The 6,365-nt window shown below is 32.6% G+C and overlaps 1 long non-coding RNA gene across 1 annotated transcript; it reads left to right on the top strand.

Annotated features, from left to right (window-relative positions):
- The first annotated feature begins 5,094 nt into the window (after positions 1–5,094).
- Positions 5,095–6,365, top strand: LOC133201165 (uncharacterized). Its single transcript, XR_009723061.1, has 2 exons — positions 5,095–5,534; positions 5,695–6,365. It is a non-coding gene; the product is annotated as an uncharacterized LOC133201165 (long non-coding RNA).

Raw genomic sequence — 6,365 nt, 5'->3', positions numbered from 1 at the left:
TTTATTCTAACAGACTTTTATTTTATGTGATCTATTAAAATATTCAAATATATAGATAATGATAATGCATGCAAGCTATATCCTAAAATACACATATAACTAATTGCCATCAGAATTAACACGGTGTTTAAAAAGCTAAAATAAACATTTGCATAATCAAATCATCATCGCAATCCACTGTTTTTAGTCCATGAGCTACATGATAGAGGGAATTGACGTGAATCACTCATGGGTTACCAACGATGTAATCAAGTACTCTCATATCCTTATTTAAATATAAAAATACATACAAGAAACGATGTTTCTTGGATAAACTTATTAACTTGCTATCATTTACAGGAAGGTTTTGATCTAATATGTTTTGGACAAATCCTGACATCTAAAAATCTTCGAATTTCGAGGACACCCAAACGTTCTTGCTATCGAGGACACATCCACTCATGAGTCTGCGGATGCATTATTTTTAAGAACCTTGCATCCCAAATAATTTTGCTGCACTTCATGTCTTGTTTGATCTGATGATCCATGCCTGTCAACTTGACGTGGTACAACTCTTCGGATCAAGTTACTATTATAATAATTATATTTATTTTCCAAAATTTGCTTGTCCATAATTACATTATAGTCGCCTGCGTGGCGCAGTGGTTAGAGCGTCTGCTCTAGAGTCACGAAGTAAGGAGTTGATCCTTACATCGCGTGTTCGAATCCCACTGTGGGACGTGGAGACTGGTCCTTCGGATGAGACCGTATAAACCGAGGTCCCATGTCGCAGTAGGTGCTGGCACGAAAAAGATCCCTCACTGCTCAATGGCCGTAAGTGCCGAGTATAGTACAAAATTTGCAGCTCTCCATATGAGTGAAAAATTCTCGAGAGGGACGTTAAACAACATACAAACAAACAAACAATTACATTATAAAATTTAGATGGTCATTCCTGTTAAATCTCATTTTACCCATAGCTGAATTTGGGATAAAAATTTCATTCTGTTTTAATTCGGTTAGATTAGTTAGATTCAATTTGAGATATATATGGACCATCCAGGGGTTCATTTGCAAACTGGAGCCAAGACATAATCCTACTAATGCATAAAGTTTTCTAAAAGGCAACTGAATCTACAGTACCAATTGACTAATTATTGACCAGATTTTTCTTGAGAAGACTTGGAATATATTTTCTCTTAAAAATTCCATGTAAAAAGAATATTCCTCTAATGCAATCTGATGAAAATCAGATTCTTTGATCCGCTCACATAGATCGCTACACAAGGATCTGAAGAAACCCCATTCAGGGTCATCTCCTGGTGACCTTTCTAATAAAAATATTCATCAAATTTTTGACCAATCAGAGAGATCGTACTCAAGCAACATTCAGGAAAATGAATGTAGAAGTGAAAGTAGCTGTGGAGAAGATCTTATCATTTCGTTCTTTTGACAGGCTAGGGAAACCAGGTCACAATTTTCCGTTCGTGTATCATCGGGGCTTCAACTTCTGTAACTGAATTCTGAGATACTTCTAAATTCTTGCATGCAAACGTTTGATTGGATAAATGAAAGGTCATCCGGAGATGACCCTGAATCGGGTTTCTATGAGAGTGGATCAAAGGATCTGATTTTAATCAGGTTGCCTCTTATGTGATCCCACTCAATAATTTCATCACTTGGGCCATATTTTGCATAAAATGGAATATATAATTCTTTAATTAGTATCCGCCTAGCTTGATCCTTGTTGAGATTCAAAAAGAATCATCGTCGAATTTAAGAAGAATTAGAAGAACATCATGAATAAAAAAAAATTTCTTACATTACTAACAGTGTCCTTGAAGGCCTCTAAAGAAGAAAGGAAAGCCTTGTTCTTCTTAAGCTGAATCTCTTTCTGTTTTTGTTGTTCTTCTTTTTTCTTTTGCCGCTGTTCCATCTACACACTCCTCCAACAAGAAATTTCACCTGATGACTTAAAGCAGTGTAGGTACATGCTAATGGAGTTTGTTCTCAACATTCCAGTGTTTTATGGAGAGCGTTATTCCACATCAAACACACACCTTCTTCTCCATTTGGTGGACAAAGTGGAGGACCAAGGCCCCCTATGGAGTAATTCTTGCTTTTACTTCGAAGATTTCAATGGGCAGCTAAGAAGACTATTTCATGGGACACAAAATATAGACTGTCAAATTGCTTTTGCTGTTTCTGTTCATCAAAGACTACCACAGATGTTAAATTCATTACAGTATGGTAGCAGCGAACTGGACTTAATGAGAAAACTTTTGGACAAGAATGTGGATACATCAAAAGAACAAATCCAAGATGGCGTATCTATGGTTGGTGGATATTACAGCAGACGACTTACAGAAGAGGAAGAACAGGCAATATGTTTAGTTTTCGGGGAATTCGAACGTATATCATTTTTTAAACGACTGTATATTTGCCACCAAATTGTGCAGAGCAGAGAGTACCGAAATACAACCAGAAGAAACAATAGTGTGGTAAAACTGGAAACGAATTCATTTGCTGAAGTCCTGGTTTTTGTGAAAGTCATGACCTGTGATCGATGTGAATTTTTTGCTTTAGTGAAAATGATGAACAATGTAGACAATGTTTTGGTCAGAAACAATTTGCTGAGTGCAAGCAGGAAACATATGGTCCCTGTTGCTCCACCTGCTGGACAAATCAGAGCAGTCCCTGTGACTTGGATATCTGATGTCTGTGTATGCATAGGCATCAACAATGACCTCTCCTTTGCTTCAGTGTTACCCAACCGTGTGGAAAAGGAGTAAGACTGACAGTGATAACACAAACACCTGATAGTGGTTCAAAATTTTCAAGATTTGTTTGAACTAGATGACAAACTTTTGAATTTGATAAACCTGTGTGTATTTAAAAGTCAATCATAATGACCATTGTAAAAAAATTTCTTTGAAATATATTTTCACTGAATGAGATGTATGTATGAAGAATTCTTTTTCTTAAAAGAAAGAAACATTTGATCATGTTGATATAGTGAATAGAATGTATTTATTAAATTTATTTTATTCATCAAATTTATTTGTGTTATTTTAATGAGGAAACTGCATTAATATGGCATCTACTTGTTGAAAAGCTGCTGAAGAGATATCTGGGAATTAGACAGTATAGCAACAATTAGCCCCTTTACGGTAACTGGTACTACTCTTTTGCAGGGCAAAATAATAAAGCTTGGCGAAGTTTTTGTTGACAGATAATCAAATGACATATAATTAACAATTACCTTTACGTGATATTTCACCAAACTATATCATTTTGCCCTGCACAAGAGAAGTAGCGCAGTAACCATGAAACAGTCTATTATGAGAATGGGAAACATAGATAAAGTCCACAGAAAAAGTCCATAGAATTTTTTTTGCATGGTTATTGATAGAAGAATAACTCCTACTTCTTTTCGCATGAAGTGATAAACCTTGTCTAATTTCTTTACCATAAAGTTGGGAAGCTCAAAATTTGCTTCACTGATTGCACAATTTAAAAGTCACTATAATATTTCATCTTTTAAAAATTAGTTTAATTTTTAACCCAGTCTATTACATGTATATAGTTTACCGGAATATTCCGGTAAACAAAGCTATGCGCTAGTGAGCTGAACCCGGAATATTCCTGGTAACAACAAAGATATTTTTAGACCTATATTTTCGTCATTCAATGGAAATTTTGTCTAATAAAAGCTCTGTCCTTATTTGGAATTACGGTTGACTGAAAAACAAAATCCATTAGGTAGATGAAATGTGATTGGCTGTGTAAATTTAGACAGATGTAAAGGTCATATTAATTCTGCGTGATTCGATTTTTCAAGAAAACATTTCTCAGTGTGTTATCAAACTTGTTTATATAGGCCAAACCTGCGGTAGAAAACCCCAATGGGTATTAATACTAAACGATGTTTTAGACATTGCTTACTAAGAAAATTATGCTCTTTCTGGATGTGATATTTGCCAGACGGCGATCGGCACACGCCAACTTTGGATTCACAGGTGTAGACTTAGATATATCCAAGTTAAAACGATCCTTTATATCTCTTTTTTTCAATTTAATCGACAGAAATAAAGATAATCATATCATGACTGACGAAAACAGTATTTTAAAGAAACCAAATTAAAGAGAAGTACGGCCAATGTTGACATTCACATCAAGGCTAAAAAAAAAAAAAAAACCAATGGCGGACATGAAGTATTTGGGATGTTACTATACACAAATGTTGAAAAATTGTTCCTAAATAGTCCCTATATAAAAAAAAAAAATATATAGGCATAATACTGTCAGCAAATCTTCTTGTAAATAATAACTTAGTTCCATGAACATGATGTAGGAATTTTTATGTTATATTCTTTTTACCTATCTGTATACACAAAGAATGAAAAATAACCATGAAAATATTGAAGTCCTTTGATGAATAATGTGTCTATGTTTTCTGAAAAAAACCTCAAACAAATATTTTTAAACCAAAGCACCTTCTACTATTTCCAATGCAGATAAAATATTGAAAACAACTGCAAAATTTCAAAGTCCAATTATAATACAAAATTAATACATATAATTTGAGGATTTGGATGAAAAAAATCTAAGTTAAAAAAAAAGTCAATTTTAATACAGTGAAAATAACTGAAAAAAATCAAAGTCCAATTATAATACAAAAATAATACATATAGATTTTAAGATTTGGATTAAAAAAAACTAGGTCTGAAAAAAATTCAGTTTTAATACAGTGATAAATGACTAAGTTAAATTTTGATACAAAAATAATATGGCTGAGGAAAACTAAGTCCAAATGAATACAAAAAAAAATAGACTGCAAAAAATCTAAGTTCAAATAAATACAAAAAAAATACCCTATGAAAAGTCAAAGTCAGAATTTAATATAAAAATAATATACCTACTTTTTTGTGATACAAAAATAATATATTTTTTCTGTATTATTTTAAAGAAGTACAAAAATGATTGTATTAAAAGTATATTAAAAATATACTTTAATGTATTATTTTTTGATATGGGTTATTTTTCTCATTCTGCCCTCCTTACAAGTAGGTGAATTTAAAACGGGACAAATTCGAAGAAGGCAGCATATACACAAATGTGTCTGATCAAATTTTAAAAGGGCAAAATTGTTTTCAAGGGTGAAAGAGTGAATATTTTAAAAATTAGAATGGGGTGAAAATATCCAATAATACAGGTTATATGTATTAAAACAGTACATATGCATTTCTCTTTTCTTTAAAATGAAAATAATTTGTTCTGTAAAAGGACAAATTTTGTTCTGATTTGTATCAAATAAATAAATATGTGCCAGATTTATTATTTTGCAGGCACCTAAGATACCATCAGTTGAGCGTCAAGCTGTGCAAAAATTCTATGTCATGTTACAGAATCTTTCTTAAATACAGGTATATGTCTGCTCATCTGGCAATCTTAGGACATCACTGGATGGTTTTGTTTAAAAAGATTACAGAGTTAACACACACTTCCAGCATGAAGACCAGCCAGTTGCCTCACCTGTCCGGACATTGTTAAAGGTAAATGGCCCTTTCAGAAAAGGATCTGACAATGCAAAGGCTTGCTAATCAATTAAAGATTTCTATTTACTAATAGGTAATTAATTTGAATTTCTGTAGCTTAAAAATTTAATGATGTGAATTAAAAGAAATATTTTAATCAAAATTATTTTTATTTCAGTACTTTGTGACAGTGAAAAGACATGGCTTTAAATGACTGCATCAGAGATCAATCCAGGTTATAAATCTGAGGAAAACAATAAAGTATCACTTCGAGCTACTTATATCACTGCCTTAATAAGTTGTCTGCATGTGTAACTAACAAAGGACAGTGACCAGTTGTACCTATGATATCAGAGGGCATCCTGAAAAACACCCATCACTAAGAATAGAAAACTTCAAATGACTTTTGTATCAATCCTTTTGAATTTCATCTGGCTTGGAATTTCAGTAGCCTTTACCATCCTTCAAGCATTTCATGAAGTACATGTACCAATTTGCAGGTATAAAATGTTTGAAACAGATTGCTTGTCCCAAATAAAAAAAATAATAAATTCTCTGCCAATTAATAGTGTCATAAGCAGTTGATTGATATCACAGTTCCACTGGCATAGTATTTGTAGTTGAATGGTGCCATTTTTAAGAAAACTTTTCACAAAAACCTGGAAAACATCAGATGGAAAGGAGCATCTACAAGAAAAACAGTGAACACTTTCTTGAATATTAACAATGATATGTCATGTCCATTTACATCCTTTATAAAAACTAATTAACCAAATCATAGAGAATTATGTACAAATTTGTCCTTTTGTGTATTCATAGTGTATTAAATTGATTTTACTAATTTATAAA

This window comes from Saccostrea echinata, unplaced genomic scaffold (genome assembly GCF_033153115.1).
Source record: "Saccostrea echinata isolate AGI-Se365-2 ecotype Australia unplaced genomic scaffold, CSIRO_AGI_Sech_v1 ptg000042l, whole genome shotgun sequence".
Taxonomy (NCBI): Eukaryota; Metazoa; Mollusca; class Bivalvia; order Ostreida; family Ostreidae; genus Saccostrea; species Saccostrea echinata.
Note: the sequence above shows the minus strand (reverse complement) of the source record. Positions and strands in the feature narration are given on the sequence as shown.